The sequence below is a fragment of the Protopterus annectens genome, chromosome 3.part0 (genome assembly GCF_019279795.1).
Source record: "Protopterus annectens isolate FY-2018-M chromosome 3.part0, PAN1.0, whole genome shotgun sequence".
Taxonomy (NCBI): Eukaryota; Metazoa; Chordata; order Ceratodontiformes; family Protopteridae; genus Protopterus; species Protopterus annectens.
The window spans coordinates 266,647,800-266,666,369 of record NC_056731.1 but is presented as its reverse complement, the minus strand read 5'-3'; positions in this window follow the sequence as shown (position 1 = coordinate 266,666,369).

The following is an 18,570-nucleotide window of genomic DNA, read 5'->3' as shown; positions in this document are numbered from 1 at the left end:
TATTTCATTCAAACATGCCAAATAGTTTTAAGATTCTTCTATCTGCATTGATCATTTGCATTTTTTACCTTTCCTTTGCCAATCCATATTATTCAGCTTTTCCAGAAATAACATTTTGCTAATCTCTTTCATATCATAAAAATGCCTTTCCAGAAACATATGGAACTTGTACTAACCATTTCAAAATAAATTAAATATTGTTCTGAGTCTCCCAAAGGCAATAATATATCAGTATTTAAAATAATTTCAGTTTTATTTACTAAAATTAAATCCAAAACTATTACGCCACCAGTTGCTTCTTCCACCATTTGTGAGAAACTATGCTCATATCAAATCCATAAAATGACACTGCATATTAATATTTTAAGATCAAGTTTTCCAGTTAATAACAGAATAATTAAAGTCCCCTATTATCAGCTTAGGCCTTCCATTTAAATACTTCCTTAATGTCTGCATAAAAGAATTTTGTAACACCAAATTTATGTTTGGTCTTCTATATGCTAACATGATTTTACATTCATCCCATGTTGTCATACCCTACAAAACAATACTCAAAATTTCAACATCTTATTTCTTTCTATATAACTATTTATGGATCGATGTATCAATAACATTACAGCACCACCATCCTCCCTTTCTAGCTTTCCTTGCTTTCCTTGCAATTTCATACTTATTGAAGTCCAGAAAGGATAAATTAGTATAATTTTCTGACTAAATTAAACAATCAATGTTAATTGATGTTCGGTAATTAAGTCCAGCTCTTCTTTTTTTCCTTCTCAAACTATGGACAGTTGTATAAAAATCACTTTATGTTTCTCCTTCCCTCATTTGTTCTTAGTCCATTCTTTTCACTTGTATTGTGCACTCTAAAATATTTTATATTCTTTTTTAATAACTATGTTCCTTTATTATTAAAATTTAAATAGGTTCATAGTTTTATAGGTTGGTACTAGGCTATCAGCCCTAAGGCCTATGCAAGCCTAGCCATAACAATTCCCTGGAAATTTCTTCCCACAATATTTACTTCTCTGAGCCCCTGTCTAGCAGGGTGACTGACATGATCCCTGGGGTGAATTTCCTATCTCCCATCCAATCATCAAGGTTCCTTTTGAAGAGGGCCAATGAGGTGCTCTGCTTGACATGTATGGGCAGTCTGTTCCAGAGTATGGGGAGTCTCTGGGTCAGGAACCTATCCCTCCAGCATGTTTTGTTCATTGTGATGGTAAAGTTTAGATCCCTGGAGCGTGTGGCTCTGAGGGATTGGGATTTCTTTAAGTGGAGCATGTCCAGCAGCTCAGGGTTTGACATGGCCTTGTATGTTAAGCAGAAATCGCCTCTGAGTAGTCGATATGCCACAGAGTATAGCTGGAGTTTTTTTAGACGGTCAGCATATGACATCTGCTTTAGGCCTGTGATGCTTTTAGTGAGGTATTTCTGTGGCCTTTCCAGCTGTTGCAGATGTCCTGTGAGGTACATACTAAATGGGGCATTATAGTCTATAATGGGTCTAATAAAGGATGAGTACAGTGGGACAATTACCTCCTTTTTTCTGGATGAAAAGCCCTTAGTGATGAGGTGTGCCACATAGAAGGATTTCCTGACTGTTGTGGCGATGTGGTTATCGAAAGTGAGACCACTGTCCACTTGTGTCCCTAAGTCTCTCATCACACTTTCGATGTTTAGTGTCCTGCCACCTATGTGGTAGTTCATGGGTGCATGTTTTTTTCCAAAGGGGATAACTATACATTCTTGGCATTAAGCTTGAGCCCATGGCTCTGGCACCAGGCATCTGTTTCTGTAAGGCCCTTTTGTAGAATATCCACATCATTTGGGGATGCAATAATGGCTCCCAGTTTGCAGTCATCTGCAAACTTTGTTAGCCAGAGTCCCTTAGTGTTGGCCTGTACTTCAGAGAAGTAGATGCCAAACAAAAGTGGTCCCAGGACTGAACCTTCAGGTACTCCACTTGTCACTTGTCTGGAGCTAGATTTGGAGTCGGCTACTTTTACAGTCTGGGTTCTGTCAGTAAGCCAGTTGGCAACCCATCGAGTGATGTAGGGATTTATGCCCAGCTTAGTAAGTTTATCTATGATTCCAGAGTAGGGGATGGTGCCGAAGGCCTTGGCGAGGTCCAGATAGGCTGTTTGGACTGCCTTACCCTTGTCCACAGCTCTGGAGACCAATTCAAAGAAGTCAATCAGATTCAGGAGACAAGATCGGCCCTTCACAAATCCAAACTGGGTGGGGTCCAGTGTTTGAAGGTTGCCAGTGTCTTTGTTTATAAGTTTCATTATAATGCATTCCATGCCCTTGCAGATCAGGCTTGTCAGACTGATGGGACGGTAGTTCCCGGGATCCAAGGTGGATCCTCCTTTGTGGAGCGGGATAACTGTAGCTGTGCGCCACTCAGTGGGCACGAAGCCTGAGGTGAGGCTATGATTAAACATGACACTTAGCTGGGGTGCCAGTTCATTTTGTAGTTCATGTAGTACATAGCCTGGGATGTCATCTGGTCCCATGGATGCTGTATTCTTAGCTTTGGAGAGTGCTGTTTCTACCTGTGTGGCTGTGATTATCGGAATTTGGCAATCTTTTGGTATTGAGATGGGCCCTTTAGGGGGTGAGAGGGGGGTGAAGTTGGCACTAAATTGATCTGCCAGGATATTGGCAATATCCTTGGGATCAGTATATATTCAATGCCATTCTGTTGTAGCTCAGAGCAAATCTGAGCATTTCCATTTAGATTCTTGACATAACTATAGAATGCCTTGTAGTTGTCTTTGGAATCTTTGGCAATTTTATTTTTGTAACTAGCTTTTGAGGATTTTATGAGGAATCTCAGCTTCTTACTGAGGCTGGTGAGGGAGTTTTTTGCATTCTGAGATTTTCCTCTTTTCTGCAACAGTTTCTTCCTTCTGTTGTATAGTTTGTTTATAGCAGGGGACCACCAGATTGGCTTCCTTTTTTTGGAGAAGAGCATCTTGGTTTTATTTGGGATGGCACGATTCATGCACGAGTGCATGTGCTCGTACAGTGCCTTAGTGTAGGATTCTGCAGTCGAACCTCCAGATAACGTCTGTGTGGGTGTCATGAAGTTTGTCACTTCTGACTTCAGTAGCATGAAGTTGGCTTTGGAGAAGTTTTTTAAGGAGGTTTCCTTACTGGGGGGGTGGGATGTGGATGTCAAAGGTGATTTGCTTATGGTCAGACCTAACCAATGAGGGGGTGACCACTGGTGTGGAGCATCTATCTCCCATGTTGGTAATGACCAGGTCTAGGATATTGGGACAATGGATTAGTTGATCCAGGGCGTTGGAATTTATGAATTCCAAGAACCGTTGGTAAAAGGAGTTGGTACCCGAGTAGTTTTCCCAATTAATGGTAGGGTAGTTGAAATCACTCAGTATTAGGGTGTTCGGTTGCATCTTAATATTTTCCAGTATGTTTAGGAAGGTGTAGTGAGAATCTTGGGGTATGGTGAGGGATCTGTAGCAAGCTACAATTTGGATTGCAGTCTTACCTAGTGTTAGTTGCACCTGGAGAATTTCAGATGCATTGTGTTGGGCAAATAGCCTGGAGGTATGAATATCCTTGGTGAATATGGACATTCCTCCACCTTTAGTGTTTTGGTCTTGGTTTTGTGGCTAAAAAGTGTGGTAAGAATTGTAGCCTGGTATTGCAGGGGTGCTCTCTGGAGCCTTGAACCAGGTCTCAGTCACTGCACAGATATCGATGTTCTCCATTTTTAGGAGTGTTTCGAGAGAGTGCATTTTGAGGTTTGGACTTCTAGCATTGAGTAGCATTACCTTCAGATTTTGCATGCTTGTATCTGTTACAGTGGTGGTTTTATCCTTTGAACCTTGCCTAAAAAAGGCACTATAGGAGTGGCAAGATCTTTAGCCAGTAACCTGAATCCCAGGGGTGACAGGTGCAGACCATCTCTGGCAAAGCATCATGGTTTGTCAATCATGTCTTCCCAGGCAGACAAATACTGGATCCCCTTTGAATGACACCAGAAGCTTAGCCAATTGTTGAAGTCAATCATTTTGTCCTTATACTGTGGTATCATTCTGGGCGAAGGCAGGATGCTACTCAGGGCTAGGGTCATACCTGCCTGGGTCACATGATCCAAGAGCTCTTCCATGTCTCTTTTCATGTAGTCCAGGGAGGTACATCTCAAGTCATTCACTCCAGCATGGACAATGACAGAGTCGTATTTGTACTTGTTGTGGAGTGCTTATTTTCTCCTTGTTCAGCCTGGTGAGTGGGACATCAGTGTGCCTGACTATAGAGTCACCTATGACTAAAGTGTTGGGTACATTGTCTTGCCTTAGGGGCTGTTGTTGGGTGGCACACTGGTGTTGTGAGCTATGTGTCACTTTGGTTGTGACTGGTGTTTGTTTGCGTTTTGCTTCGGAGGTCCTTGTTGCTTGGGCAGGTTAATGTTAAGGGCCTCCGCATATGTGGGTTTAGTGTTGCTATGTGTGGGTGTTGATGGTGTGGGTTTTGAAGGGCTATGAGTTGCTAGAGGTGTAATGCAGGTGTTAGCCTTCTCCTCTTGACTGTCTAGCACAATCTTGACCGGAGAGAGCTTTGCTTTCAGTTTGGCTATGTAAGTGCATCTCTCGCATGTTGTAGTGTTGGGTGGTAGGAGAGGATTGTCTGTGTACATGAGGCAATTGCTGCATTGCCCCAGTATGCCCAGATTCACCAGGTGGACAGGAGAAATCACTGGAAGCTGACCCTTGGACATGCCTGTTAAGGGTGTTTTTTTGTAAAGTTTAACAGCTGTTTTCCCTTACCTTTGCAAGGTACTTTGCAACTGTAGGCTGTTTAGTGCCTATGATTAATTTCCCATTATTGACAAGGAGAGCTGAGTGCTTGTATCAGTTTCAGACTTCTTACTGCTTTCCAGCAGGTTCTAGAGCAAATGCTAGTCACAGGGGTTCAGATTTTAGTACTACTACTGAGAAACCAGCTAGTTCTAAGGGAAAATTTGAAGAGCAGACTTTCTGGCACCTGGAATAGTTTAACTGTAGCCTCGTAGTGCTGCACGATGTGAAAAATGTGCAAACACATGCGTTTTTAAGCCAGAAAGTTGAAAGGGATAGAAATCAGCCCAAAAAGGCTAATAAAATTACAATTTCAGAGCTGGAAACCACTCCTCTAGCGTTAGGTAGGCAGTACAATGCTCACCAGTCCCATTGGCAAGCAGTAGGACTTCCCTCTACCACAGCAAGGTCTGGATAACTCTGAGCACAGAAAATAAAGTCCTGAGACAAGCAAAGCCTGGGATATGGACTGGCTAGAAAAGGTGGGAAACGAGCAAACAAGATAGCATTTTTTTTTTTGTTGTTGAAACAGGCTAAACAATGCAATAATACAGTAAATAAACACAGAAAAGGCTAACACACTTGTGTGTGTAGTCCTAAACAGTAAATGCAATTAAAACTCTACAAAATTAGCAATTTAAAACTTTTTAAATGAAGCAAAGCAAGTGCACAACTGGAAATCGATTTAAGAGGCAGTAACACAGCAGAATAAGTAGCTAGCCTATGTATACAGAGAAGTCTATATATACAGAAAAGCAGCTAAAACACACAAACACTTAAAATATATGAGCTGTAAATATACACACTAAACACCCTTACTTCCCACAAGGTTATCACATTAAATCCCTTTAAATAATCTTGTCTCCTTAACCAAGTATTAATATCTTGGCCTTAGTATGTCCATAATCTGTAAATGCAGGACACAAGGGAATATCACAGAAAAATAGCTGTAGATTATTTTCAAGATGTTATATGAATTTTGCTAATATTTCTTTTTATGTATTCAAGAGGTATTGAATGGTATGTTGCTGCCATAATGAATTCATTCTCTGTGAATATAGCTAACCTGTAGAATGTTTTATTTAAGTTGCAGAATAGATTAGGATCACTTGAGTTTGTGTCCTGCGACTGTTTGCCTTGTGGATGTGCAGTAGGTCTAAAAGTATGTGGTCAGTAGAGGCTGTGTAAGTGAAACAAAGATTGTCACTCAGTTGTCTGTATAATACCGATAAGAGAGACAAATCTTTGAGATGGTCAGTGTAGCTTTTGTGATGTAGGACTTTTTCCAGAAATAGCCTTTTGTTAATCTCTTTCATATCATAAAAATGTCATTCCTGAAAGATATGGACTTTGCATTAACAATTTCAAAATAAACTGAATTTTGATCTGAGTTTCCCAAAAGCACCAATACATTAACATTTGAAAATGGTTTGGGCACCATTTGTTTGGGAAAGGGCTTCCTGATAGAGCTTTGTGTCTTCTGGAGAGTTTATGATGACACCAGGTTTGCAGTTATCTGAAAACTTGGTGAGCCACAAGCCCTTAACATTAGCTTAGACCTCCAAGAAGTAAATCCCAAAGAGGAGTGGTTCAGGGATGGAACCCAGAGGCACACCACTAGTGACAGGCCTTTTGGAAGAGGTAGAGCCTCCCAACTTAATTTCTTGTATTCTATTTTGTGAGCCAGTTTGCTATCCAATGAATTGCATAGGATTTACATTTAGCCGTGCCAGTTTATCAACTATACCTGTGTAAAGGCTGGTGTTGAACACTTTCACAAAGTCTAGATATGTGGAGTCGACAGATTTTTCCCTCATCCATTGTTTCAGCAACCTTCCTGAAGAAATTGACCATATTAAGTAGGCAGGATCTGCCCTTGACAAAACTGAACTGTCTCATGGTAAGAGTTTGTAGGTTACCTATGTCCCAATTTATTCATTCCATAATGACCTTTTCTAGAACCTTACAGATGAGGCTGGTCAGGCTCAATAGCCTATAACTGTCTGCATCCATTGATGTCCCACATTTGTGCAAGGAATGATTATTCCAGTCCTCTACTCATCCTGTACAAACCCTGTTTGGAGGCTTACTTTTCTGAGGTGCTAGAGCCCACAGTATTTCCTTGAACTTTTGTGTGTTCATTCCAATCAACTTGCAGTTATTCAGCCTAATCTTTGTTGACCTCAGTGCCATCGCAGGCCACTGCTTGCAACTGATTGTGGCCACAAGTAGTTTATGCTGTGTGCTTTTTCACTGCGAGTGACTTTTTTTTAATCTCTGATTCTACTCCAATGCCCTTTCCTTACTAGGAGGAAGTCAACCTGAGTTGTATGTTGACCAGTCTTGCATGTGATCTTGTGACTGTCTGCTTCTTACTTAACCATGTCTTGACCACCATCAGCCCATTAGACAAACAGATGCCTAAAATAGCCTCGTCTACTATAACAAATCAAGTCAGTAGCTAACACTACGACAGAACTGGGAGACTTGATACAAAGGTATCTGTGCATCAGGAAAAATAATAAAAGAATCTCTATTGCAAATTCAATAAGAGCAAGCTGTACTTGTTTTGTTCTGTTCTGCATTATAATGATAAAGATGATAAGACAGAATTATAAAATATGTTTAAGCAAACACAGCCAGCACATTTTCCAAATATTCAAGAATAAAAAAGGATTTCCACTGCAGATCCTGGTAAATAACAAAAGTAATGTAAACATCTGTATGTCTGTTCAATGTTCTTTCATGCTGAGGGCAGAGTGGTCAATTAGGCTTCATACTGAAATGTTGGCATTTGTTTGGAATATCTGCTGAAAAAAGACCAAAAATCCAGGAAAGGAGTGAATCTCAAAGGTTAGTCTTCTCTTTTAATTTTTTTTTGCAGGAGACAAGCCCCCTGTGCACCTCCTGGTATGGTGGGCATGTCCTCCACACACTCTGGAACTTACATACACACCAACTTTGAGATTTCCATACCTCGGAGAAATGGGAATATTCTGTGAAATGGCCACCTCAGATAAGGTATATGTAAGACCATGGTTTTCATCCATTCATTCTCCATGTTTTGAGACTCATTCTAATGGGACCCAAAGTTTCAAATGATTACTGAAAAATTAACAGGCCATAGATTGCAGAGATAGCTTTGGCACCTTAAGATTAGTATGAGGGAGGGTCCATCAGTACCTGAAGAACTATGACTTGGCAGCCTTACTAAATCTGCAGTTCAGCTGCATTATTTTGCTGAGGATTTGCAGTTACTATTAAGAAATAACAACAGTCATAAGAGTACACATCAGAGCAATTTATGCAAAAAAAGTAAAAAAAAAAGTTGTTACTTTCCAAGATGCTTATGACTCAAACTAATGTCATTCTAATTTAAATACCAGTAAAAAAAGATTCCTTACAGAGAGCATGAGTCATGTAAAGAGTACTTGAAATGGATTCTGAGAACAAGACCTCCAAGAACAAATTAGTATGGTAGGCTCCATTAAAAAAATGAGAAGAACTTAGTGATTTTTGAAACATTAAAATAGCTCAAATTACAAAGATGCAATGAAAAAAACTGAAACACAGTGGCAACCATAAATGACCATTTGATGTTACAGTTTTCCAGCCTTCAAAAGAAACCCTGGCATTGCGAGACAAAAATTTATCAAGCAAATGTTATTTGAGCTATGCTATTGAGGCTTAAAAAATCTGCCTCCCCCCCAAAAAAAAAAAATTTTAAAAATTTAAACTTGGAGCAGGTTATTGTGATCAGGCAAATACCATTTTTTGTGCTTCCACAAGGCATTCAAGTTTAAATTATTTCTGGTGGTGGTGCAGAGTAGAAACAGAGTGCTAGACAGTTCATACTGTTGCATTTGTTAACCATAACTGTAATGCTGCCCCTTCCCCAAGCACTAACCCTACACTTTACCTTAATAAAAACCTTCCTATAACACTGCCACTATTCAGTCAAAATTGAGGCTAGTATTATGCTGGTTGGGAAAGGAACCAGTTTTCCTTTCTCAATGTTTTGTATGTTCAATATTTAGGTCATTCAATATTATGTACGTTTAACCTTTTTAATACTGCTATTTTACATTCAATATTAAGTACATTCCATCACACATAATAGAATCATGTAGATCGACAGGTAAGTATAGATTAGCTATATAGATAGGGAGATAGATAGATAGATAGATAGATAGATAGATAGATAGATAGATAGATAGATAGATAGATAGAATTACTCTTTTTTTCCACCTGCAATATAGTATTAGTAAACGTTTTGAGGACAGTGTCACCTTCATGGTGCAGATTAATTAATTCCTGACAATTGTTCAGATGACCAGGGAATGATTAGTAAGCCAGGAAAGGAAGCAGTTGCCTGGGGAGGGTGGCATTGTGTGATCAGTAAAGGGTCAACTATCCTGATGAGAGAGAGGTAAACTGACTTACTGCACTCCTGAAACAGAACAGATGGAGGTGTACCAGGAGGCAGCATTACAGGTTGAATGTATATGCCCACCATGCAGTGTACCCACATAATGTAGTAAGGATTTGATGCATAAGAAGACCTGCTTGTATCAAGGAGGTGGTCATGTGGGGGTCACAAGCAGATCAGACTGCCTTAAAGGATATGGGGGGGACTGAATTCCCTGCAAGATGATGGCTGTGTCCCTTGGCACTCACCTTCTCCTGGCAGATAAAGCCTATCTGTCAGGTAAACTGGCTGCAGTAAGAAAAACATCCACTAAGGCAGGCAACACAGGAGGAGTGGGAGTTGATTTAGGCATCTGTAGTTCTATAAAGTCATAATACATTGTCTGTGTCTGAGACACTTCACTCTGTTCCCACAGAATATCTTCATTCATACAAGATAATATTTCTGAAAAAAAAAGATTTCTTCATCTGGAATATCTACTGGAATGCATTAATCAGAATCAAAGTTCAAACTGAGTAGAATCCTTATAATTACATTCCCCCCATGAAAGGAGTCACTTCTTGACTGGAGAATTCTGTCAGGTTACCAAGGAGTTCTTTTTCTCTTTCTGCTTGAGGACTGACTAAGGATTGAAAGCCAACAATCAGTTCCTTAGCAAAGCCAGTAAATCAGCTCTATTCATCGTGATAGACAGTCTGACAATTTTTGTCACCAAGAACAGTGTCTTCCAGTCTGGCAGACTCCTTGGGTCCCCTAGGCATACTGGTCTCAGCTTAAATATTCCCTTCCCAACCAGCTGAAGGCCCTTCACCTGACCCTTCCCCAGTTAGTGACAAAAATAGTTTTCCCTGGCCTGCGCTGGGCTTCAGAACAGCTGCAGAGGATGTGGCTATCCCTCAGTCTTTGGTAGCTGCTAATGCTACACCAAGAGGACTGGGAGAAGAATAAGATGAGGGGGTCTGAGGAACAATGATCATCCACTGCAGAGTTACCCACCAGTAGCTTCGGCAACAAAGGAGCTGGGAAGATCCTACAGGACTCCTTAATAATGCTCTTCTTTTTGTATCCTGGGGAAGGTAATATAGAGGAGACTGATTGCTGCTCCACAGGTAAGGTGAGAAGGGAGAACTAAGCGTGGGTAGTATAATGTTGACTGATTTAAATAGCACACAGTTGGTTGGTGTTTTTATCCTCTAAGCAACAAACAACAACGGACTCCACTAACTAGATGCAACAACCAAATCAAAAAAGCATAACACTATTAATACAATTTTTTAGCACCCTTGGAAGACTTGTTGCAGAGACAACAGGCATAAATAAAAGTTTGGCTTTAGACATTTTTGGTCATTATTTATTTATTACACTTTATTTTGAAGAATGTGAATGATTTCTAATTTGGAAAGCAAGATCATTTCTCCAGGTTATTGAATGCAAGCCTTGATTTTTAGCTAGCAAGGTCTGGATTTACAGTGAGTGGGTCATAAGGATGTGTGAGGGATAATGACAGGTCATTTTCTTAATCTGCATAAATAAAAAAAAAAAAAGAAGTTAAGATATCTGGACTGGGAACATGTGTCATTTAGTTATATTGCACATTACTCTTCTGTGATCACTTATATGCAGCGTAGCTTGAAGGGTTCTGGGTGGGGATGAAGAATGCAGTGGGTAAACATTTTTTGTAAGTTTTGAAGCTCTTTAGTAATATTTCTTGTACTATATTCTGTCATTTTGATTTACACATTAACTGCCCTAATTGTTGCTTTTTTCATCAGTACCTTACTTTAATTTCCTTCAAAACCATCAACTGTCTTCTCCATTTTTGAGATTATATCCGCTATAGAGTAATTTTCTATTTTGTATTTAAGATGGTTTTCTTCTTTACCCACATTCGCCTACTGCCAGCTCTTCCTACCCACTACAGAAATATGAACAAGGGAGAAGACAGTAAATTTCTAATCCAGGGGTATAATACCATAGTCACCATAGGACATGCATTTCCCAACTGTCCACGCTGTCCATCACTACTCCTCTATATTTCCTTAAGTGCACCCTCTAGTACCTTTCTTGTCACATCCTTTGTCCGTGATTAAGTTGTAATACCCCACTCAGTATCAGGATTGTTTCTGACAATGCTGACAGCATTGTAATCCTTGACTTTATCGTTACTGTTTCATAATAATATTCCAGAAACATCTTCCTCTTAGCAACCAACAAAGTCATAACAATCCATTGGTTCTCCTCATCCTCGTGCATTTCTGGATGACTCGTTATTTATCTAACCCCTTTATAACTAACACCATTTACTAGGAGCAATAGCTGAGTGCGTATAATGTACTTACCATAATCATTTTTGTTTCAATACCTTTTTATACACATCTACTATTTATGTCTTCAGTAAGGCAGCATCCCATGCCCTTTTTCTTTCAGGTATGTTGATATATTTTACTTTTACAACAAAGTTTCAGCTGTCTTATGTTTAATTTAATGCCCAATTCCTTATATCTTACCCTTTGTCATGTTTTCTATACTCTTTCTTTCCTTACTTTTCCTTCTACTTCTTCTTCTGCTTCTTGTTGTTCTTCTTCTTCTCTCTCTCTCTCATCTCTATCGCTCTCTCTCCCCCCTCTCTCTCTCTCTATCTCTCTCATCTCTATCTCTCTCTCTCCCCCTCTCTCTATCTCTCTCTCTCTCCCCCTCTCTTTCTCTCTCTCATTTCTATCTCTCTCCCCCTCTCTCTCTCTCTCTCATCTCTATCTCTCTCTCTCTCATCTCTCTCTCTCATCTCTCTCATCTCTCTCTCTCATCTCTCTCTCTCATCTCTCTCTCTCTCATCTCTCTCTCTCATCTCTCTCTCTCTCTCTCTCTCTCTATCTCTCTCTCTCTCTCTCTCTCTCTCTCTCTCTCTCTCTCTCTCTCTCTCTCATCTCTATCTCTCTCGCTCCCCTCTCTCTCTCTCATCTCTATCTCCCCCCCCTCTCTCACACACACACACACACACACACACACACACACACACACACACACACACACACACACACACACACACACACACCAGGATGGCCACATAGAAGTACATATGCACCAATAACTGCAATTTTGTTTAGGAGTTAAGTTTCACAGGTCATATCTCATTGCTGTATCTAGTTCGTCCTGGCATGTTCCCAGAGTTACCTCTTCTGTGTCAGATTCATCAGGTCACTCTAGTACAAGTCTTGGCCTAATTACGGGTTTATTTCCAACAACCAACAGCAAACAACGCCACTTACATCTTCAAAATCAGTGAACTAAAATGGACTGTAATGGATTATTTTTTGATCAGATGATCATTGGATTATGTACAATGGTCAAGTATTTTGCAGAAGAAATGAAGTAGCCTACAGAGGTAATAAAATGGTCCCAAAATAATGCTTGGTTACAACCCAAAATTGATTGAATAATCACATTCAGACTATACGGTATAAGCCATTAAATATTACAGTAATACATATTTATATTCCAACTGTAGATGCTGAAAATTATGAAGTTAATCTGTTTTATGAGGCTTTGCACATATCATGGACAGTGAAGTTAAGTGAGCCCAACAGCATATTTCTAATATTAAGGCCACTGGAAGTAGTAGCATTCCATCTGAATTGTTTAAAATCCTGCAAAATGATGTTGTTACAGTGCTGCTTGGAATTTGTTCATATATTCAGAAAATGTAATAGTAGACATTACAATAGAAAAGATCAATTTAAATTCCAATCTCAAAAAGGGCAAATTATTGAACAAACTGCACTTGTTTCACATGCTAGAAAGGTAATGCTCAAGAGGTCAAGATCCTGCAAGCTTGAATCCAGGAATGTGGGATCAGAAAACTAACAGCTGTACAAGTTGGTTTTAGAAGGGGCAGAGGCACCAGAGATCAAATTGTCAACATCCACTATAGAAGAGAGAAAACAAAACAGTTCCACAAAAATATTTACTTCTGCTTTATTAACTATTCTAAAGCCTTTAACTACATAGGCCATAACAAACTGTAGCAAGTTCTTAGGGAAATAGGATATTGGATCACCTTATTTGCTTCCTGAGGAATCTGTATGCAGAATGAGAAGCAATTGTTAAAACTATATATAGAAAAACTGACTGATTTAAGAGTGGAAAAGGAGTACAATAAAGGTGTATGTTGTCTCCCTACTTATTCAGTTTATATACTGAATATACCATGTGAAATACAGGTTAGATAAATCAGTCACTGGAGTCAAAATTACTGGAAGAAATACTAACATCATATATGCAGAAGACACCACTCTAATGGCTGAAATCAAAGAAGAGTCAACAGTCTGCTGATGAAGATGAAAGCAGAAAATGCAAACGTTGGCTTGTTGCTCAGCATCAAAGAAATGTTTATCATTTAGCCTTATCTATACTTGTGAAACTAACAAGTTTTTTACAGTAATTTGTCCTATGTATAAAACCGCATAGGAAATATTGCTGATAACCACTTTCACCAAATGTTAACTTTTTCACTTTTCTCCATGGTTGTATGATCATGGAGTTGGTATATATACATTGGGGAGGGGTGCCCTCACATGGAGGAGCAAGTTATTTCATGAAAATGGCTTTCAGCAATAAATCTTTGAACTCCTGTGCATTGAAAATTTTTCAATCAACCAATTATCAAAAGTCCCTATTCCCTGCAAATAGATGGAAAAGAAGTACAAGCAATAACCAATTTTATTCTGCTGAGCGGTGGTGGTGCTGCGGTAGCTTTGTCGTCTCACAGTAAGACGCTGTCCAGTTCGATTCTCAGCTAGAATGTCTTCTGCGTGGAGACATGCGTGAATGGGCGTACCTTCGTTGAAGGTTGTGTGTCAGGGCTGGTAACTCGGCACGTAAAAATCAACTACCAATCATTAGAGGACTGGAGTTCCGCTGTGGCGACCCCTAACCGGGAAAAGCCGAAAGACACAAACAAACAATTCTGCTGAGCTCAAAGATCTCTGTAGATGGTGAATGCAACCATGACATTAAAAGAAGTCTTCTTTTTAGAAGGAAACCCATGACAAATCTGGATACGTTTTTAAGGAGCAAAGACATGACACTGATAAAAGAATGGAAAGCCATGCAAATCTGTGTAAGATTTTAACACTCAAAAGATATCACATTGTCAGCAAATGTTAGTCAAAGCTATGTTTTTTTTCCAATAATGACATATAGTTGTGCAAGTCTGGTTATAAGTAAGGCTGTGTGCTGCAAAATTAATGTATTTGAGCTGTGGTGTTGAACAAAACTTTTGAGAATTCCACTGTTTGCAAGAATATCAAATCACTAAATATTTAAGGAAATAAATCCACCCTGTTTACTGAAAGGTCTGGTAGTAAAATCAAAACTCACTTACTTTGGCTAGATAATGTGAAGATAGGATTCACTAAGAAGACACACATTCTGGGAAAGATTGAAGGCAGAGGCTAAAGTAGAGGAACAGTATTACTGTAGTAAGAAATATGAATTTGCAACAACTTAAAGAAGCAGTTCTTGACAGAAGTTACTAGTGTGCTCTTCTCCACCACAGTCTGCTGCAAGGCCTGCAGTACCATCACAATTACACTGATCCACTGTTCAGTGTTACTCAGTCAGCTCTGCCATCACTCATGAACTAACACCCACTCATTTTGGGAGAAAGCTGTAATACCCAGTGTGAAGGCAGTAATGTTCATCCTATCTACGTTGTACAGTGATCCACCTCAGTGAATGCTGCAAGTCATAGTCACGTAAGGCCAAAACAGAAGCCTCACTTGCAAACTCACATGTCCCAACCATGTCCGAGAAAATCATTATCAAAGGAGGGAGGTGACAAGGCACAACCTTAGCTGAGGGGGGAAGAGGAAGCCCATTTTTAATGTATTTAATTTAATGCTGAAAAAGCAAATACTGCTCTCAGTCTGAAAATCAAGGGAATACCCCATACTTTTATGCCATTTCACACAAGACATTCTGACATACATGGCCATATGCCCTACCTAGGCTCACATAATATGTGTAGAAAGTATTGACAAACTCCATTGCCTCTACAATATCTGTGCAAGGACAAATAATTCAGATAGTATTTCATGACATGTATGGGCTGTATAGTAGTCCATTGGAAGCAACTACAACCTTCATAAATGCTTCCTTTCTAGCACTCTGATACATAGTTTTCCTAGGAGTCTGTAAATGTTATTGCTTTATAAAACAGAACATACTCTAATTTCCCAGTTTAAAAAAATGGAGATCACTTCAGCATGTAATTCTGGATGAGGTGTTCCTTGTTTTCTATATAACTTTAAAAAAGTCTCATTAACTATGACAACCCATGCCTTCAGTATTTCCAGCATGATCTCATTCACTTTTGCAGCTTCCTGATAGTAGAATGGTTTAATCACTACAATGATCTCACCTACAGAAATAGAAGCAATGCTACCAGTTACTTATGACACTACCACTTCAAAGGATGACAAATTTATCACATTTAGGAACTTTTCATTACTCATCCCACCTTCTAACAGTGTCTCATGTTCTGAAGGTCATGCTTTCTCCACACTTGCTGAGAAAGCAAAGGCAATGTCTCTTCTCCCATTACACTGTTTGGTTTGACAGAACTACCTTACAGCCATCGGACTTCCATTCTTATTGACTTTGCCATACTCCTCCCAAACCATCATTTTACTTCACAAATTGCAGTGGTTGTGTCATTCCTGTCCTGTCAGCTGCTATTAGCAAAATCAAGATGTTCTCCTACATATAACATCTCATTATTTCATTTGATGGCGTCTTTCACCAGTAATACTTTAATGTTATATCCTAGGGTTCATGTCATGTCACATAACCATCAATATTTGGGCAAAACTTCTTGCAACAAACAAACTTAATTACTAAGGTCTTTTAATCAGTTTGAATTCCAGGTCTCTGACAACTCTCAATGAAAAAAAAACTCTTCTGGGGGTGACAGCTGTACTCATCCCATACAGACATGTCTGATAAGCATTCTCAAGACATCATCACTACATATTTGTGCCTCCTAGGTATGTCCAGCCACTGTCCCTGCCATCTGACCCAACTTACCAACCAATTACGACCAACATTAGAAGTCTCACTAACAAACTGCTTCATCTTGAAACTCTTCTGCAACTGTATTGGTGCTTAAACCAAGACTTGGTTTCAATGTAGATAACACTCCCTCCTTATCTGGATTTTGTACCTACCATGCATTCATACCCAAGGGAAACTGTGATTATATCTCCTCAGTTGTCAGAGACCATTATCACCTAAAAGAAGATCCCTAGAGACCCCACAAACAAAACGCTGTGAACTTTATCTTACCCTGAATAAAACAAATTGTAAACTCAAACTTTCCAGGACATCTTCCATATCCCCCAGATGGCCGTGATACATTCCTAAATGTATTCACTGAAATGCATACAATGAAAACTTCCTTGAAGACGGATGATTTCAACTATTCTTTAATAAACTGGTGTACCTATAGCTCAAAAGTTAGGTATGTTCAGAGATTCTGTGATGTGATAAATGGAAATTTGCTAAAACAATTAGTAAACCAGCCAACCAGTGGGCTAAATATTCTAAATCTTGTCCTGACCAACACAACTCATACATGTGCCACTGGCTTAGTAACTTTATCCCTAGTTAAATCTTACTACAGACTTGCAATCTTTCCTTTAAAGTGTCAAACACCTCCATAGTAAAATTTGTAAATACAAAGATTTCATGTTGATGTCTTCTTTTAATTTTTTCCTGGTTAGGGGTTGCCACAGCGAATCAGCTGTCCACTCATGATTGGCAGTGGAGTTTTACGGTGTCGAGTTGCCAGCCCAGTGCCCAACCTTCCGCAGAAGGCATGCACACGCACACACTCACAACTAGGGCCAATTTAGATTATCCAATCCACCTACAGCATGTCTTTGGGATGTGGGAGGAAACTGGACAACCCGGAGGAAACCCACATGACCAAAGATTTCAAGTGGACTGATCCATCCAAATTCTGTGATGATCTCTTGGCATTTACTTGGAGTATTACCAGTCCTGATAAAACCTTAGCTGCCATTCATACAATAGAGCTGTACTACAAACTAAGTGTTTAGATCTGGCCATCCATACTACAAGCCAGATATAACAGATAAATTAGGATCAAACCACCCTGGTGGTTCACTAGTATGAATAAGTTCTGTAACTAAAGCTTAACAAGGAACTCAAGAGCTACTATCAAGAACATCAAAGCCAAACACAAGCTGAAACTATTCTCTGAATCCGAGGACAATTATAAATCCTTCATTTGTTGCATTAAAAAAAATAAGGAATAATACCCAATAGTGAAGGCAGAGGTACTATACTAATTGATGTAGTGCCAACTTTACTCCAAAAACACTGATGAAAACTCCACAGGCCCCTGGTTTTATTATACACCGTAAGATCATAAAGGAGGATGCCTTGTCTTTTCACTCTAGAACCAAAAACACTACTTTAATGGCTCCAGAGAAACTACTCGTTTATCTAATAAATAATGCCAGAGGTTCTTGAGAACCTCTCCTGAACTTGTTTAATCTAAGCTTAACCACAAGGTATGTATCTAAAGTATGGAGATTGGCTTCTGCAATGCCCCTTCAGGATAGCTCTACCACAGATTCAAGAAGCTATAATCCCAATGGCTCGACTATTAATTTCAAGGCTCTGGACCGCATCATATCTGACTTCATAAACTGCAATAACAAAAGGCTCATTCATTTGGACCTCCAACAGTTTGGCTTTGTCAAGGGGTGATCATGTCTATTCAGTTTAATAAACATCTTTGAGAAGGTCACAGAGACAACTCTGTCTACATAGTCTATCCAGATCTGTCCGAGGCAGTTGACAACATCCTCTGTGCTGGTATTTTAAATAAGCTAAGTGCTCTAAAAGTAGACTATTATGTGATGAGGTGGATATGAAAATAGCGTAAATATTGAACCCACATGGCAAGCACCTCTTTAGAAAGTATAAAAGTAGTTAGTGGTGTACCTCAGAGGTCAATACTAGAACCCCACTTTTTGACATATGCATCTCTGATATCCAAACCAAAAACCTGGCTTTTACTTAAGTGAATCTACATATGACTGCAAGCTAGGTGTTATTATCAAATTACCTGCAGTTACAAAATTGCCACAGCAAATACTAATCCACACAAACCAACGATCTACAGAAAAAACACAAAAAATAATGCCAAAAAGTACAGTATTGTCACATCTGATAAACAACTTTCCCCTCAACTTACAGCATAGACAGTACTCTACTCCAATC